The sequence below is a fragment of the Hoplias malabaricus genome, chromosome 16 (assembly GCF_029633855.1).
Source record: "Hoplias malabaricus isolate fHopMal1 chromosome 16, fHopMal1.hap1, whole genome shotgun sequence".
NCBI classification, from domain to species: domain Eukaryota; kingdom Metazoa; phylum Chordata; class Actinopteri; order Characiformes; family Erythrinidae; genus Hoplias; species Hoplias malabaricus.
Window position 1 is genome coordinate 22,467,893 of NC_089815.1, and position 19,135 is coordinate 22,487,027.

Sequence of the window (19,135 nt, forward strand, 5' to 3'; positions counted from 1 at the left end):
AAGATTCCTTTGAGTACGCCCGGAAAAGTAGACATGGAATCTATGTGAATTTGGAATTGTGTTTTTATAGATTCATGGGAAATCATTTAAAAATACATGAATATGTATTAACTGTAGGAATTCAGATTTACAGACTAACTCAACATAGATAACATACCGTAGAATACATACCATACCATGTTCATGTAAATTAATTTAACTGAGAAACAATTTGTATATTAAAAACATTAGGTTTTGAGAACTGCACTGTGAATCATGTTGTTGTCAAATACAACAAAAATCAAATTTCCCATGCCATAAACTGAAGGGATCACCTAGACTGTTATCTGTGAAAGGCACAAAAGCTAAACACTGACATAAATATGGAGTGCATCACATATTTGTAAATGTACCATTGATGTGGAGGAATATACTGTGATTTTAGAAAGACTTTTGCAGCTATTAGGGTGGCACTATTTCCCAGGTAGTCTATGGTTATTGCAGCAAGACAATGCCAGGCCTCATTCTGCAAATCTGCACAAAAGTGTGGCTTTATAGACACAGCATACATGTGCTTGACTGGACTGCCTGCCGTTGAGATATGTCTCTTATGGAGCAGTATGGAGAGAAGAATAAGACAAAAGCATCTATGGACTTCTGAACAGTTCAACTCTTGAAGTAAGAGAGAATGAGCGAAAAAGCCACTAACTGCAACCATTTCTATCCTCAGTTCCCAAACCATTAAAATGTATATTTTAAAAGAAATGTGATGTAACACATTGATAAACACACCTCTGTTACTACTTTTATGTGAGTGTATTGCAAACATCAAATTCACAAAATACAATAAAGTTGGTCGACCAGAACATTAGAATCTTTGCTGTTTATGTCAGTTAAATAAAAGTTCAAGAGAAGTATCACATGTTCTTGATTTCATTTATTTTTATAATAAAATATGCTACATTTCTGAAAAAAAAAATTGTTGTCTTCTGTTGTTTGCTGGGATAATCTGATTTCACTACACTGAGCCCAACTGTTAGAGGCATCATATAGAAGTGGGATTCACCAATAAGAAATCTTTGCCTATATATTTCTTTTTTTTCTTTTTTTTTTCATGAATATATATGATGAGTGCAAACTTGAAACTCTACAACAAGCATATCTCAACAGTCCAAACTCTGAGCACACTCTGAACACGGCATTATAATATTACAAATTTCACAGTATTTTAAGTCAAACAACATACCATGTGACAACATACCAGCACTTTAAATATTATAGTAGTAGTAGAACAGTATAAATGTATAATAGTAAAATTACATGTCTGCTTCCAATTAGCCTTTGTGATTTGGGCAAGTTTAGCAATCTTCTTAGTAGTTATTTGAGCTTTGAACATTTTTTTAAAAATCATTATTATTGCCACACATACATATTTGGGGCTATAGCCTCAATAATATGCACTTTGTTAAAATTTTAAGAAATTGTGTTTAGCCATGTCCTCATTGTCTAACCTCAAACAAACACATCCAAAACCATTTTTTGTCTCAGAATGTCATTATCTTGGTATTTGGAATAGTAAACATTTCAAGGATTATTTTTAATATGTGCTATTTATTATTATTATTATATTTACATTTTCATTTACGTAATTAGTAATTATTTTTGAGTTACTGTGTGAATACATCGAATAGTTTAACAGACAACCGAAGAAACGTTTTGGCGGGAATGGCCTCCATCAGGCGAGAGACAATAACCATCACTTTTTCGTCTATTAAATTATTTATATGTTTATATAACATATAAACCTATATGGTATATATATTTATAACATATGTTTAAATGTTAAAGTACGGACTTGTTTTATATATAAGGTTATAGTTACATTAATATAAGGGATAGGCTAGAACTAATAGGTAAGTTTTCACCGAGTGAATGGAATGTATTGGCCCAGCAAGGCATGAAAACCAACACGTGTGTTTTTCCAACAATGTGGTTGAATGGCTATTGGAAAAGTTACCAGACTTCATCTTCTGAATGCACCAAGGAAAGCTCACTTTCTGTTGTGGGTGTGGTTTAAAACTAGTTTGTGGCATTTTTGTGTAAGTAGAGACGAACATAGCCTGCGCTCGGGGTCAGAAAGTTTAACCGAGAGCCGCAAGTCTGAGCTAAGTCCTGAGCTGATGTGTTACCGTTTGTGTGTGTGTGTGTGTGTGTCTGTGCGCGAGCCCGCCCCTTTCCTTTGGACATGTGTGTGTTACACTCAGGAATGGCGAGATAGAAAATTGCTCCGCACATCTTTTACCAGTCTGCAGTCTTGGAGTTGCCCCACCGTCATTTTCTCGCTTCACAAGCCGCACAGGAGCGAGTTTGGCGGAGTGAGTTGGGACTGAACCCCGACCTTGGACTGACTTAAAGCTTAAAGCAGACGCCATCATCTCTCTCTCATCTCTCTCCACTTCCAGACTGTGTGGAAGCTAAGCTGGCACTTCCTGGTAAGGATAGAGCGAAGTTAGCTAACGACGCGTGCTGTGTTTCAGACGGCTCGCTGATCCCTAGATAGTGCACAACGTGGGTCGTTGTTTATCACTCACAGAGTGCATTATGATTTTAATAGAACCATATGTATATTATGTTAAGCTGCATGACTCTCTTGTAGTCTTTGGGCTGTACAAACCGTCAGTTCCTAACCTACCTAAGTTACTACGTAGGGAGCAAGCCTCCAAATGGGACTCGCCCGTGATTTATCCCGTGTCAACAGCTACGGTTAACTCGCTTTTAAAAAGTTTTACGTCGCCTGTTAATGGTTGTACACGAAAGCATATGTTGTGAAAAAGTCAATAAAGCCCCCGAGAATCCGTTGACCGAGTTAAAGTGAACACACCAACTGTTATTCACTCTGGACCAAAGTTCTAGAGCTAGCTAGTTAGCATTCAAGCGTTGCTAGCTGTGTCGGTTGACGTGGGCTCCAAAGTTTAAAAGTCAAGGAATTTTCACTTAAACAGCTCACTCAAGGACGTTTCAGTGGACAGGACTGTTGGAAATGTTCCTTATGATGACTTAATGCAGCCCCCGCTTATGTCTCAACTTTATCAAGAGGTGTTTGCTGTAAACGTATGGAGCTGTCACCGAGGTGTCACATACAAACCGCTGAATGGTCACACAGTTCTAATTCTCACATTCATTCTTAAAAAATAATGCGCGGCCACATTTACTAAAGCGTAAGGACAGGGTCCTAACTCCATAGCCATGACTTTGCAGTTATTGGAAACAAGTTTATTAAGCCGTGGCAACATATAGTTACATTATTGTTGCTAAGTAAGGCCACAGCTTAGTAAAGCGTGAGAACAAGTTAGTTAAGTTGTTATAGTTGTCATAGATATGACTTAATAAGGCTTGGCAACGAGACAGTTACTAAGTTGACTTAATAAGTCATAGCCATCACCTCAGTTGAAATTAAATCATTATTATTTGTCAGAAAGACATATTATCCACTTATTAATATGTAACTATACTCTGCCTCTATCCCTATCAACCTGTCCACTATCAAGCCTGCCCCATAAGTTGGCAGGACTTTAGGTTTATGACATAGGAAACCCTGGCTGCCTGAATTCACATATGAGACTGTTTTTGGAACACTGTAATTACAAAGCTGAAATGCTTCGTTATGGTGTGACAACATGTTTCATTCAAGATACATGTCCAAATATGAGTATAAAGGTTAAAAAAAGTCATTTTCAATGGGAGTGGGGTGTCTTTAAATATCTTTTACCCAGTAAATTGACAAACAGTGTTTTTATGAAGGGCTGCTGCTAAAGTTGCTTTGTATATCTCACTTCCTATTTGTATTAAACAATTTTTGTGTAGAATGACAAATATTGCTGTTTATGGAATCACAATGGCACTCCCTTGTGATGTAATATCTAACTGTGAGTGAGTGCGTGAATGAGTGAGTGTGTGATTTACAAGCCAGTTCCCTGAGGTGCATCACATTCAAAACAGTCCCCCTTTTATACTTACATGGCCATTTTCAACTTTTTTTTCCATTTAGAATTAAACAGCGTGTTTTGTTTTAATGTTCAGCATGAATGATCACATTTTGTCAAGCGTGTCTTAGGCTGGGTGCCTGTTCTATTTGAGCCACATTTAGACGCAATCCTCTGAATCCTCGTCTTTGTCTTCTTGCTTGATGTCATGTTCCACTGCCAAGACAAACACAAATGCCAAGAATGGTTAATGTACATGGCTGTTGTTCTCAATCTGCTCAAAATATCAAGGATGCATTGGTTCATGACACGCCAAAGAGACTGACCTCCAAGTCCCATCATTCAGTGCAGCATCATACATTTAATTTTGCTAGGTGCCTTCAAAAGATTGTTCTTCTATAGAAAACAAGTTCTTTTCTTTGTGTTCTTGGTATTGAGAAACAGCACTTTACTCCACAGCAGAGTTATTTCAGTGAAATTCCAATGGAGGAAAAGTGACTCTTACAAGTAAGATTTCACAATATTGGATATTTTTCTCACTGCGTTTTCACTGCAGCTGATATGCTGCTGCAGAACCAGTTTTAATTAAAGTGGACATATTATGAAAACACTAAAGCTTCAGTGCATTTGCACTTTAATTTGGGGATCTAGAGCCCAACAACCCACAAACTGTAAAATAAGCCTTCCCAGGCGTTTGTTTGTGAGTTGCCTAAGTCAGAAAATTGGGATTAAACAAGCTGCTCTGATTTGGCTGTCATTCTGATGTCAAAAGGGAGACTTTAGAATGTTATTGCACCCTCAACTGTTTACCGCCAATTACAGTGCAAGACCACAGTTTATATGGGAGCACAAAGGCGAGGCTAAACCGTGTAAAACAGACACAACAAGCACAGAGAAATAAGAGGATTGAGCAAGAACGAGAATGGGGAATGAAGAGAAACCTGCAAGAACAAGAGGTTCTGCTTGTTTGCTTCTCTCTGAATTGTGCTTCATTATCACAATAATTGTGTTAATGAATTATGTCAAGGGGACATGTTATAAAACTATAAAAGTATTTAAGTTCATAGCACATTCATTCTGGAGTTGCTACCAACCCACAAACAGTTGTTTATTTGTGATCTTCCTAAGTCTGAGGACATGGTATAAAACAAGAAGTTTGTCTCTTACGTGGATAGCAGGTAGTTCAAAGTTACCCAACTTTATCTTCTGAGTCTCTCCAATCACAGTGAGGACCTGCTTTTATGTGAGAACACAAAGACAGGTTGGACAGAGCAAAATAAACACAACATGAGTGGAAAATTAGGAGTGTTAATTAAATATAGTGAAAATGAGAGAATGGAGAAAGAAAACATAGCCAAAATGACTTAACCCAGTGTTTCTGCTCCTCACGTCTCTCTGATGGGCAACTTGTATTTGAAGTAAACAGAGACTGATTTTCAACAGTGGCTGAAACAGTTAAGTTGAAACAGGGCTGTTTAAACAGGTTAAGAAAAGTGCTGTGTGGTTTGATCCTTGTGGTATTTTGAAAATCAAGCATGTCATATGTTTCAGTAAGACTCTGGGGAACTGTGTTAATTTATAGAAAAATAGGTACGCTTTGACATTTTGTAACATAATAGTATAAGCACACGTTGGCTGAGATCTGTAAATGATCTGAGTAGATTGCCTTCACCTGGATTTCACTTTGCTTTCTAGGTAACTAACAAAATGACTCAGTGTTTCAAAGAAATTGTTGCGCAATATCTTCTACTCTCTATTTCTATTCCCTGAAATATAATCTATATACCGGCATCCTACGTATCTGACATCTGTTGCATTTTTGCTACTAACATTAAAGAGCATGAGCAAACATGCAGCTGCTGCTATACAGAATGTGAAGCCAGTCATCACGTCTTTATCAGCTTAATGTCAACCTTCGGTCAGTTAGACAAGGGATCTTTGTAACTTTGATTATTTCTGGCCAAATATCCTGTACCAGAGCCTAAGTACTGAAGTTGGCAAAGGATCTCACATCCTGTAATACAATATTCAACATGTATAACTGGAAGGTAATCATTTTTCCTGTTAATAAAATGTTTTTTAGGTTTTCATTGTACTATGTGGGCGATGCAGGAAACGTTTGTCAACCTATTAAAGTCACATAACCAGTTAGCTCACAACATGTCTGTACACATGGCCCTTGGCATTGTTTATTCAACATATGCCATTTCTGATTTAATAAAAAAAAAAAAAAAAAGAAAAGATACAGTTGTAATTCACTGCTGTCTCAAGGTTTGGGGAATAAATGAAATTCATTCTTTATACCATTGAAAACTGCTGGTATAACAGTTTAACTTATAATAACAACAGCAGTCATTCATACTGAACATGCATTAAAAATATAAAAGCATAATTAGTAGGATATAACTTTCATTACATTTCATTTTTACATCATTACATTACTTTCTTATAATTCAAATTTTATATATAACTTCAGACAAGTGTTTGGAAATATTTGTCAATTCTACATATACGATTTATAAACATTTAAAGCAAATAATTGCCGTATAAATATGATCCTGATATCATGGCTCATTTTTATAATTTATTTTTTAAACCCAGAGCTTTTTGACTAAAGACAGCTGCGTTCATAGAAATGATTGGATAAAAAAAAAAAATGACCAAATTAATGAATGAACATATATCATAATATAAAAAGGTAATTGCTATATTATTTTTGTAATAAAGTACCAACAGTACCTTCTCATCTGAGCTTCTTAGTCACATAGACATATTGCTTAAGATACATTTTCATGATTTTATATATTTGAAACCTAATATAAAGCCACACAGGGGTCAGATCATGTGAAATGTTTACATTTTGTAGAGTAATTCTAGTCTTGGATTGCTCTATACCTTGTACGTTGTACCGAACTAATCCAACAGATTCTGCGTACAATAGGGGTTTATGAATTAGTTGTTCTATATCATACTATAGCACAAAACTCATGCAGTGCTGGGGTTGGATCTAGCAGACTGCAGTTAGGGCTGCAGTAGAGAGGAATGAAAATGACAGAAAAAGAAGATTGTACAATGAAAGGCACACATTGTTACACTGGTACAATTTAATCAAACGTGACATTATTTAAAAATGGCACTGATAGATGATTCATATTTGTTCCTGCACTGATTTTCTAATATATATATTTCAGTTTTCTCACTAATTGTTAATTATGCAACTATTGGTTTTCACAGGTAGGATTCAGACAAATGAGACACTAGCTACAGGTGAGGTGCAAGTAGAAGTTGAGAACAAAAGTGTAGCAAAGAATAAGGTGCAACACTCGCTCCTACGAGTGAAAAACATAAGGTTTCCGAGAACCCGTAAGGCCTTAATCATATCCAATACAACAGATACATGAGCAGTAGAGCTGATAGATTATCATCATTTGAAAGAGTGCTATTTTCAAATCAAAACAGATGGGATTTTAATTATTGCCTTTATTAATCAAAACAACATCTTAGTAAGTTATGTATTAGAACATTTCTATATTAGCTTATATCAAAGTTTCATCAGTCAGAGGCAACCTAACTACTGTCTGGCATTTTCAGGACTCAGGATTAAAGCCTCGTCTTCTCGGTTTTCTTGGTTAGGACAAATGAATATCATTTTACATATAAACTTTCAATTTAAACCTTAATTGCAATGTTGGTTCAGCATTACTTTAATCAGAGCAACTTGAGCACAAATGATTGATCCCTTATGGTATTGGCATAAAGAAGAATACAGCTGTTATAATCAGTGTTTAAATTATTTAATTATTCCCTTTGCCCATAGTTGTTAGCATATATGATGGTTGAATATTTATTATTATTATTATTATTATTATTATTATTATTTTGAAGGACAAGTTGTGGGCCAGACGGTTTAAAGCATGTTCAAAGGCAAAAATCTGTGTGTTGTGAGATTTGTCAGCCATCCCTTTTTTTCTCTCACATTGCTTTTGATTTCCAAACAAATCCCTCAGGACATCAATTCGCTTTCATGGAATAATTACACGATGCATATGGCAGTGTAAACAGTAACAGAGACAGTGGCAGTAGGCATTTGTCATGAAACGAGACTTAATCAGAACGAATCTGTGCTATTTGAAAATAATCTGCTCTTCTCCATACGGAATGCTATTGGCATTTGTTTTGTCCTCACTGCAAATGAGTCTTAATATTTCACATGGGATGGAGTAGAGCAGAGGGAGGAGGCTGCATGTTTTGAAAGGCTGTCTCTCTAAATATGGAATGCCACATGTGTTGCAGATAGCTGGCTATGCCAGCCTGGCATAGTAGCACTCATCAGGATTTCTGTTGGTTGTCCAGCTCTGGGCTCTTGGCCTGGAACGATTCGCTGCATCCTCCCATGATGCTCAGTGCACTCTGCACCGCACCACTGGGGGGGAAACACACATCCTGTTTGAAAGCTGCAGGAAGTGATGACAACTGTGTTGGAATGATTCATTGTTTTATTATCAAGATTTTTAAGTCTGGAAAATGATATGTTTAAATGGAGAATATGCAGAGTGACCTGGCGCTCTGACACACTGCAGTCAGCTTTAAGCCTCCAGCCTGAAGATATTTATTGTTCTGATCCTTGGCAAAAAAGACACATGGTTACTTGCATGAAACCTTTTGTCTTATGTTTCCTTTTTTACATTTAGTGAACTGCATAAAACCTCTCCAGGGAAAAGCATAAGTGGAAAGTGAAGCAAAAATGATTACATTTCTTTGTTTTTAGTTGCAGCAATTCACGTTGTAAAAATTACAAATTGTCAATTTAAATATTTAAATGTATTTTTTGAATGTTTCAGGAAAATGCTTAAAGTAGTTGTGCAGAGGCTTACTTTGAATTCTAAATGAGAAATAAAATTACAATTTGTTATTTTACTCAACTGGTTCAGTCGTAGTCATACTGCCTTTTTTAATTTATTTATTTTTTATTCAGAAGTCTTGCCAAGCTCTGACTCCAAGACCTTTGCCAGTGTGGTTGTGGGGTAGCGAATAAAAATATTTTACAGATGTCTGCAGCCAGGAATGATAGCTAGCAGGGTATTGGAACTGCTCTGGAAGGTCTTAGACTGTTCTCAGCTGACAGTGACAGAAAAAAGGCCAAGGTCGAGGGTTCAGACGTGTATAGGCCTTGCGCCACCATGCTGCGCAGATCAGGCATGTGGCCAACGTCACTGGCAGTTAAGCGGTGAATATTTCACTGCATAGCATAATATGTGCTGTAAACAGGAATGAACATTGTAAAGCCTGTTCATCATGCTTGTGAAGACTAAAAAATGTGCATCTTTAAGCTCTCGTATTAGAATAAAGCAGATGGCATGGGCCAGTGTGGCTATTAAAAAAAGCCGGAGATGAAAGGAGGCCAGTTTCTTTGAACAGTGAGTCTGTCACGTTAGTGTCTGCGGGCCTATGGGTCAAACTGCGTGCAAAGCCATTGGAAGTCATGGTTTTAGGTGTCGGAATAGGGGGGAAATCCCAGGGCATTATCGTTACCATGATCTATAATGTTTGATATGAAAGGACTTCTTATTTATTTCTATTTATTCTAGGCTACATATTTCTTTATTTTCATAATAATTTGAATATTTTTATTTTTCATAATACACAAATTAGTGATCAGGTTCAGAGTAGCATAATGAGGATGGAATATTATTTTGTTTTTACTGATGTTATACTTGTCATGAACAGCAAATACAAGCTTAATAAAATCACATGAAGTACATAGTACAGCTTAAAATTATTTTCATTTATAAGGGATGATTTGGATTTCCCTTATTGATAAATTTGTGAGGCTTATAACACTGCTAAAATATTAATTAAACATAAAAAAACAGCTGGATGGCATTACATTGGAGTAATAAAATATACCACTCTTTCACTCATCCCTACTTCCTGATGACACTCTGACTGAGCTGCACTCGTACTGGAGGATAGTGTGCACTTATATATTTCTTGCACATTTGACTGCGCAACATTGTTCTCTCTGCGTGAGCATTTCTCTGTTGTTACAGAAACAAAACCAACAACATAGCAGAGCTCTGTCCCATTTACAGAGGTCCTCACAGCAGGGCCTCCCACTTCCAAGTTCAACCAGAGGTGGAATGAGCTGAAGCTAGGGGTTGTAGTTGCATTTTAAAACAACTATTTTTAGGCGGTACTTTAGTTTGGCTAGCTTTTGCTGCAATTGGTCCTGCAATTTGCTGCTTTCAATTGGTCCTGTGTTGTGGCTACCAGGGATGTGAGTAAACCCCCTTTATTAAAAAAAAAAAAAAAAAAGATTTTCACATTTTACTATGTCTATGTGGTGGCGTTTATACACAAAAGGGTGTATAATATAAGAAATAAGCAGTCAGTACCATGACAGCATTTGCAAGTGTTCCAAGGACAGTCTCAAACAGGCAGATTCTGACTGCCTAGATTTCTTACATCATAAATCTAAGGAACCCAGCTTGTGAGGCTTTCAAGCTGCTGGTGAGTGACAGATAGGGTCAGGGACTAATTGTGCATTAATATTAAGGCTTTAGAAATTGCTTTGTTCTAAGATATTCCTCCTAAATGTGTGACTCTGATGATTAAAGATTGTCTTTAGGGGTGTAATCAATGTCAAGAGAGTGACTTTAAAATAATATAGTTGTGAATAAGGGATGGGCAACAAAGTTGAGAGAATTTAGCTAAACACAGCCTGACAGTGCTCATTGACACACGTGCTGACGATAACCAGTTTCTGAGAGAGCAACTTAAAGCGACTGGGGCTGGAAGAAAAGAAAAGCTTGTAAATAATTGAAATACGACGGTTCTACACTGTTTAGAAGCACAGCTGGCGCTTACAAGCACTTGTGATTTAGCACAGCACGGCAGATTTTTCAGCAAACTGAGGCTCAAAACACATATTTAGGGGATAAAGTATGGCTGTGAGAACAACATCGAGTGAAGGTTTTTTTTTAGTATTTTGTCTGTTAACGGCTTTCTTCCTCTCTCTTTTAACCCAAACTCAGCGCTAAACTCACAACTGATGTGGGCTACTGGGCTTGTGTTTTTCTCCACCCGTTTCCAGACCGTGATGTCAGCAGTCATTGAGCTCCCACAGCGCCCCCTCTCTGCGGCGCTCTTAAATGCACATGAACATTTTAGCTGCTTTCTAAAAGACACAGAAAATAAATTTGACACATCACACACACACACACGCCATAAATACCGCCTTCATTTTGAGGTACCGTCTACATTTTATAATACCACGGTGTTATCGTTGAACTGCCCAATCCTATTGTGAATACAGTGACTTAGGGTTAATCAGTAAATTGCATTCAATTTTAAAGTTGGTTTAAAAATGTTAATATTGACAAAGCCATGAGGTGGTTGTTTGATGTTGTTGAGGCTTTTTGGTTGTTCATATCGATATATTGTCAAGCTCTACAGTGACCTACACTCAGAATTAACTACTACACTCAGTAGTTTTAACCCTGATTTAGGTTGTGTTTCCTCTCTCTGTCTTTTGAAGCTATGCAGGCTCCGTTGAGCAGTGAGAAAACCTGATAAAACAAAGCAAAATATTGCATTCGCAAAAGCCACAGTAAATCAGTGAATAATCTCAGGCCCATTATTGCTTAAAAAGTCTGGTTACTTTGTGGTAATGCAACCCTGATCTGGGCATCCTTCATTTTCATAGAAAGGGTAATTTCTTGGTGCCTGATGAAGCAATCAAGGAAGAGAGACTCCAAAGTCATGCTGTGTTTGGGATAAAGCAGCAGAGGATGAAGTGAGGTGTGAGGAGAGACTGTAGTTGTGAGGATGTCTTTTTGGTTAACGAGAGCAGAGGGGACTTGATGAAGCTGTGTGGCGGCATAGCAGGGGTACGGAACATGGCATACTCTCTGGAGTTAAAAAGAGAAGTCCCTGAAGGCGCATGAAGGGAAGGGAGGAGGAGACGAAGCCCCTCGGGGACTCTGTGATCCAGTCTACTCCTCGCTGCAGGAAAGCCAGGCGAATGGGCTGCGCAAAAAATAAACAGCCCGTGTGAGCTCTAAATATTAATTTCCTTTACGGCTTCTCTTTAAGCTAACGTTATAGGGCATGACAACAGGACCTCGAGTGTTTTTTCTTAGTGGGATGTAGGGGTGTAACGATGCATCGTGACATTGTGATATTGCAGTGCAAAACTGTGACAGGGCGGATCATGGAGATGTGACAGTGCATCTTGGAGAATGAAAATTATATTAATTATGTATTTTATTGCGGTCAAAAACTCACTCCAGCCCTCTTCCAGCCTCCCAGCACTTGTGGTGTTATCATGTGTGCATCTAACCTACCACAGTCATTTTACTTCATCTGACGTTTGTTGAAAAACAAAAAGAGATAATCTTGAATCTAGTATTGTGGGTTGAATCAAATCATAGGAGGAGTGTGTTGTTACACTCCTGGTAGAAAGGCTTTTAATGTTTGTATTTGTGGTATATTACTTGGTTCTCTACTATTTGACATGGCCTTCATTTTAAAGGAATCGATCTTTATCAGCTGAACAAAGTCTGATTGCGTGGGCTTTGTATATTTCCTGGAAACATCCAACATGTTTGATTTATAAATACTATGTGACTTACCTTTTGTTTTCAAATAAAAAGGGTATGAAAAGTAGATTAGACATATCACTCTCCATATATATTACATTAAGAACATTAAATGTACAAAGAAACCTATACGAGGAAAGCCTGCTCAACCAAGTCCCTTTTATCTAAACTTTCTTTCTGGAAGCTCAGAAGTTGTTGAACAATATGTTTGACATTGTTGCATCATGAATATTTTCATGAAACAGGCCATAAGCAACAGCTGTTGTTTTGTTTTGATAGATGTAGAGTTTAGCAGTAATGAGGGATTATGTATGCTCAGTGATTGGCAGAATGGTGTGGTATTTGTTTTCAGGCTTTAGCTTCTTTTCAGATCCCCCCATGCAGGAAAAGGAAAAAAAACGCTCAGAAATAGAGGTAGGATGATCTAAAAGACTGTACACTCAGATTAGCATGATTGCAGCTACCGGGCTGACCCTGTAGCTACAAATAACAAGGATTTAGCCCTGTGCTGGAAATTGTCACAGTCCATTGTGGTCAAAGGTTAACAGGATAATTTTGTAGCTGGTGACATTGCTAGCAAAAGAAAGGTCCTCATTAGGTTATGTTAGTTGCTTTTAAAAACAAAGAAGGTCATGAAAGTATGAGAGGTCAAAACAAAGAGTGGATCAGTATAGAATATTTACATAATTATAACTCTCATGTAATTTTTTTAAATTGGTTATCTCATTTGGCCTTAAAATAGATCATCATTGTGCAGCAAAGGATGTATTTTTCATTACATTTTCTTTTCTTGTTGGGTGACCCTGAGTATTTCCTGACAGTCAGCTTTTAATTACAGACCCATTGATCTGTTCATTTTTGGCCTATGCAGATATCAAATATTTTAATGTGTATGTTTGTTTTCTGCAAATGCCAGTACTGACACTGACCCACGGACATCCACTTGCTTTAGCATTACAGAGAAATTTAACATTATTTATAGCATTACAAATGCAGTAAACTGAATAAAATATTGACATTTTTAGCAGAGTAGGCCAGTGTTTACTTAGGCCTAGATAGCTCCTATCAAAATAAAGGAATTCTGGGCAGATGATTAAATCTGATATTCTCAAAAGCCCCTTTCACACATGCACCGTAACAAAGAAATGTTCCAGAGTTTACCTGGACTAGTTATATGTGTGAACGCAAATGCCCATAATATTTGTCTCAGACTATATGCAGATTTCCCACTAGGCCCCTAGTAAAGTGAGTGTGTGTGTAAATACAGCTGCTAATATTCCGGAGTATCCCCTGCACGCACTGTATAGGCACACTGCAGTATGTATGTGTCTGACGGAGAAAATCTCAGATTTCGACATGCACTGCATGTGTGAAAGGACCACTCCAGGACATCTCCGGACCTGCTACTCGGGGCTTTCTCTGGAGAGTGCCTTGAGTTCATATGTGAAAATGGCTATAGAAGTGTTTGTTGATGAAGAACCTGGTACCAGAGGCAGATAAAAAAAACAAATAAATTGTTAAAAAGGAACAAAATTGAACATAAATTGTTTACATTGAGTCTAAATGCAACTGGGTTTGATTGCATATTACAAAAGAAAAAGTAAGAACAGATGCTGATGTTGGATGCTATTTTTCTGGTCACAACTGACACTATAAATTGTGGGACTGAGTAATGGCAGTGTAGCGATGGCAGTTCCACTGCTCCACAACACAATTCTGGTAATTTATTTTTCATGTTCTGAAAGTGTATTGATTCAGTTGTTTGTTTAAATAATTAATTAATTTTGATTACTATTATTATTATTTTAAAGACACTTCATATTTATATTTCTATAGACCCTGGTCTACCTTTAACAGTTAAATAACTTTGTGCTTATGTAAGGTGCCTGTCGTGTCCTGGACATTTTAATTTGTCATCATAACAAACAGTCAATTGCATTGTGGTTAATAGAGTATTTGCATTGGACACCTTCCCACATCATGCGAATCCTACACATCAAACAGTAGCCCGTACAGACTAACCCCTCCAGCGTAATTAACTGCTTCCACTCAGTACCTTTACTATAAAGCACCTGCAGGCTTGACAGCAAACCCACAAAAGCCTCAGATCAAGCCTGGTTCATTACTCTGGTACTTGAGAGGAGACCAACAATGGCTTGATAGTAAGATGACCACGGCCTATTGCTGCTATGCCAGCTCATCCAGACCGTCCTATTGAGTCAAAGAGAGGAAGGGCTTCACAGCTGCACACACTTCAGCTTCATGTTGCATGAAAGATGTAGCTTACGTACTGCTTGAAAAAAGCAAATTTGAATTGGGGGCATGCACACCCACACACACACACACACACATAGACATGCAGGTCTGCAGTAATAGGTTATGTCCTTTGTTTTTGGAGAAAAGGCAGAAAGACCAGTGCTGAGGTGGGACTTGAGAAGCGAAGGAGTGTCTCAAGGGACAAACAGTAAAAGGTGGTGGGAAATCAGCCATAAAAGCATGAACCAGTGAGCTACTTTCTGTGTGGGTATAAATCAGCCGTGGCCCTCACATGCAGAGGCTATTTGTGCTGTGCTATTTACTTCTGCAAGGAAATAATCATTACCCTATAAAATCTGAAAGTGAAAAATGTAAAGGAGGTCTATAAATAGTCAGTGAGCAGAAAAAAATGGATTGCTGGTTTGGGATTTCTCAAGTCCTCAGCACTTTCTCCCTCTTTTCCTCGTAGATATGGCATAGTCTTGTAAAATATTTCCTGAAATAGTGTTAACGACCACATTGGCCTTATCAAAAATTACAGTGTTGCAGTTTGACAGTAATTTTATACTAGTACCCAAGATTTTTTTTTATTATTATAACCTCTGATTCATCGTTACTTCAGAACGGTAAATAAGGCGAGGGGTGGGCATTGTCGTAATATTTCCCCTGTTATGAATAGAAAATGAATGTTATTAAAAGTATCTTAGACATTGCTAGTTGTTAAAGAACACTAACCAGCTGCAGGTTTGATTGTAATAGGAGTATGGTTAATTCGATTCAACGTAGTGTAATATTTGAAACAGTGTGTTCATTGAAAAATGATAGAAATCGTATGTTGTGAAAATATTAAAAATATTCTGATGTTATTTTTTATATGTAAATAATTGGGTACATTTTGATTTGGAGACCATTCTAAGGAGTTAAAAATTGTTTGTGATTTGTATTTAAAGACTTAACACCAGCTCTATGAAAGTGTCAAACAAATAAATACAGTGGAATTTGAGTTCCTAACTTGTGTTTATGGATAGTCAGAAAACATGTTATTTCTTATTAATTCAAGGAATAAGGTAAAAGACCGTTGCCCCCCCCCCAGCGGTGTTCGGAAACTCTAATAGGTGTCTTGCCTGTGACGTAGATGGTGGACAACAACTCTAGAAGTTGCACTTAATTTAATGCAAAATGACGAAAAGGTGTGTTGTTTATGGCTGCAATCATTCAATGTACAGTGGGACATCTGGCGCTTTTCCAACAATATGGGCATGTAAGGAAACCAACGAAAGGTGTTCAAGAGCCTCTGTAACATGGAGGTAAACAGGGTAAGGACACTTACTTCGCCTGTTTTAGTTGGTGTTAGTTATCGTTAGCTTGACTTGCTAAACTCGGTGGCTCAGATTATACTCGGCTACGTAGCTGCATTACGGAGGTTTATAGTGTTGGATGAATTCGAGTTTGACTTCGATCACATTTACAAGAATAACGGTACCTCTAAATCTGAGTTTAGCTTATTGCTAGGCTATTGTCATGAATAATGTTGGTTATTTAGCTAGATACTGTCATAACAGTCAGTCATAACGGTGTTTTACCACGGCGTTGTTCAGCTGTTGTCCACCAGTGACGTCACTGTTGCACTCAAGAATTTCCGTAGCGAGCTCGGGTTTTTCCGTCAATTTAATAAAATTGTCAGTTTTAAAGCAAATTAAGCTGCTATTTTCATTTTAATTCATACTTATATATGCCAGTAACTAAAATAATGTGAAATATTCATGGAGGTCCATTAAGTGGTGCTTAGCCTTTAAACTGCTTGACATGATATACAGTGGTATGGCTCCATGTGTATACTAAATACTTTAGTGTTTTCACTCATGCTCCAGCCAGTTAAACATCAGAACCTAAACTATCCAGTTCAAAGTGTAATATTAAACAAGTCAGATCCATTATATTAGGGCTATTTTTTAAAAATGAAATGCCAACCTATAACAGTCGGGTTATCAGTCAAAAGCATTTGAAAAATGGCATACACACTTCGAATCATCAGTGCTCTCCTTTGTGGCACTGCATCTGTCTCCAGCTGAAATTTAGTCTTGAAGCAGAAATACTAGAGCTGATGTGCAGAGGCAAAGAGAGGAGGGCATTCTTCATATAAAAAAGCATCTGCATGCGACTTGGATGAATACCAGGTGTTTTTGTATTTTCCTCAGTATTAAATATTTCTTTCTTCACCACAGGAAAATGGAAACATTTTTGATGCTGTTGCAGACACTTCCAGGGATTGACACTCAAACATCTGATTCAAGTGCTGATGTAGTCACAGAGATGTTAGGAGGTGTAATTGGTTCCTTTTTTTTGGGGGGGTAGCACATACTTTTAAGCCTTTTCCTTTTTCAGCGAGGATATAATTAATTAAATAAATAAATGGCCAAATGTGTTTCTTTTCGTTTACGACCCTTCCATCATTAGCTTCTCTCTCACTGTCAAAGACTCTGAAACCCTCAGATGGGTCCGTCTTTGCTTTCTTGGTGAGGAAAAAAAATTAAAGCTTTCTCTTTTTCTTGTAATCATGGACATCACTTCTGCTGAATTCAGAAGCTCAAAGCTGCCTTTGATTAGCGCACTTCTTACCAAGCTCCACAATTGTTGGATTCCTCCTTTCTCCTTAGCTGCTGGATACGTTTCACCAGGAAGAGTCATGCATTGATTTATGATTCTTTGTTTTTTTTTTTTTAGTATGAGACAGAATGTGGAAGTGTGAAAAGACCTGGTTTGGGTTTTGACTTTAATTTGACTGCAGCCTTGTGTGTGCACCCCTCTGCACTACTCTCTAGACTCAGTTAATCTGGCAGTCTTGTGTATGTGGATTTCTCTGATACTTTTATAAATTTAAAAAATTCTCATTTAGTGCTAAAGGAATAATGCTGAGGAATTAAACAGAGATTAAAGTAAATATGGGGCTGTCACCCGCTCTTGGGGTTACTTTGTCATGTTAACAATACTACATTTAGGTGACGGAGTTCAGCAGAACAAGCGAAATCCTACTGTCTGTAACTTTCCTTTCTCTCAAGCAAAGTTTTTGTGCGTATTTTTGTAGCAACTTCTTCAGAGAGTGTGCTCCTGCAGTGGTTATTCCTTCCTCTTTGTTTCATTACTGGTGCGCTGATGTAATCTGGCATTGTTAACTGATTTTGTTAATAAGAGATTTTGAAAAGGGCTGGGTGCCCTCGAGACATTTTTATATGGATAATAGGTCACGAAAGAAACCAGTAGCACCAGCTTCAGTCAGAACTACTTGAAACGGATGTAGAACTCAACGCCTCAGAATCAGGTTGTCTCATTGCAGCAACGTCAAAGGCCCACACCCTCTTGTGGTAGATTTGTAATGATTTATCACAGGTTTAATGGTGGAATTTCTCCATTTTATTCTCGTGATGTTTAGTGTCAGAAATGAAGCTATGCAGACATATTAGGAAAGTAAGTAGATTTTTCTTATCCAAAATACTGTTAGTATATTAAAAGTGTAAGTATCCACAATATGGTTAAAGATACGCTAGGTAGGATTTTTACCTTAAAAGTACAGCCTCAAAATCAAGATGATAATTCTCTGATCTGTAACAGGACGAAGAGAGCCTCTATTGTTAGTACTCTGGGCCCAGCACTGCTGAAACTGCAGTATGTAAATATTGGAGGAGGGTATCCCAACACCTGGGAAAGTGAATTACACTCTAGAACTGTAGAGGAGCCCAGGAGCAAAATCTCCAAATCTTAGTTTTCCTTTAATTTTATTTATTCATTCATTATCTGTAAGCGCTTATCCAGTTCAGGGTCACGGTGGGTCCAGAGCCTACCTGGAATCATTGGGCGCAAGGCAGGAATACACCCTGGAGGGGGCGCCAGTCCTTCACAGGGCAACAGAGACACACTCACACATTCACTCACACCTACGGACACTTTTGAGTAGCCAATCCACCTACCAACGTGTGTTTTTGGCCTGTAGGAGGAAACCAGAGCACCTGGAGGAACACACCAACTCCTCACAGACAGTCACCCGAAGCGGGAATCGAACCCACAACCTCCAGGTGCCTGGAGCTGTGTGACTGCAACACTACCTGCTGCGCCACCGTGCTTCTTTTAATTTGTGGACTTTAATTAGTGACTATTCTGTGTCCAGTGCAGTGACACTGAGGGGTTTAATAATTTCAGCAGCACTGCTGGTCCAGTTGTACCAGTGCAACACACACTAACACCATCTCCACAACAGGTTCAGTGCAGTGCTGAAAACGATCCGCAGCCTAAATAACACCTGTTCCCTGGGGGTCCTTTAGG

The 19,135-nt window shown here is 37.9% G+C and overlaps 1 protein-coding gene across 2 annotated transcripts in view; it reads left to right on the forward strand.

The window, feature by feature from the left end:
* Positions 1-2,150: 2,150 nt before the first annotated feature.
* Positions 2,151-19,135, forward strand: part of nek7 (NIMA-related kinase 7) — a 63,102-nt gene continuing 46,117 nt past the window's right edge. For both annotated transcript variants that reach the window (XM_066648143.1, XM_066648144.1), the window contains exon 1: positions 2,151-2,471. The gene's annotated coding sequence lies outside the window, so the exon portion shown is untranslated. The remainder of the gene's footprint in view (positions 2,472-19,135) is intronic.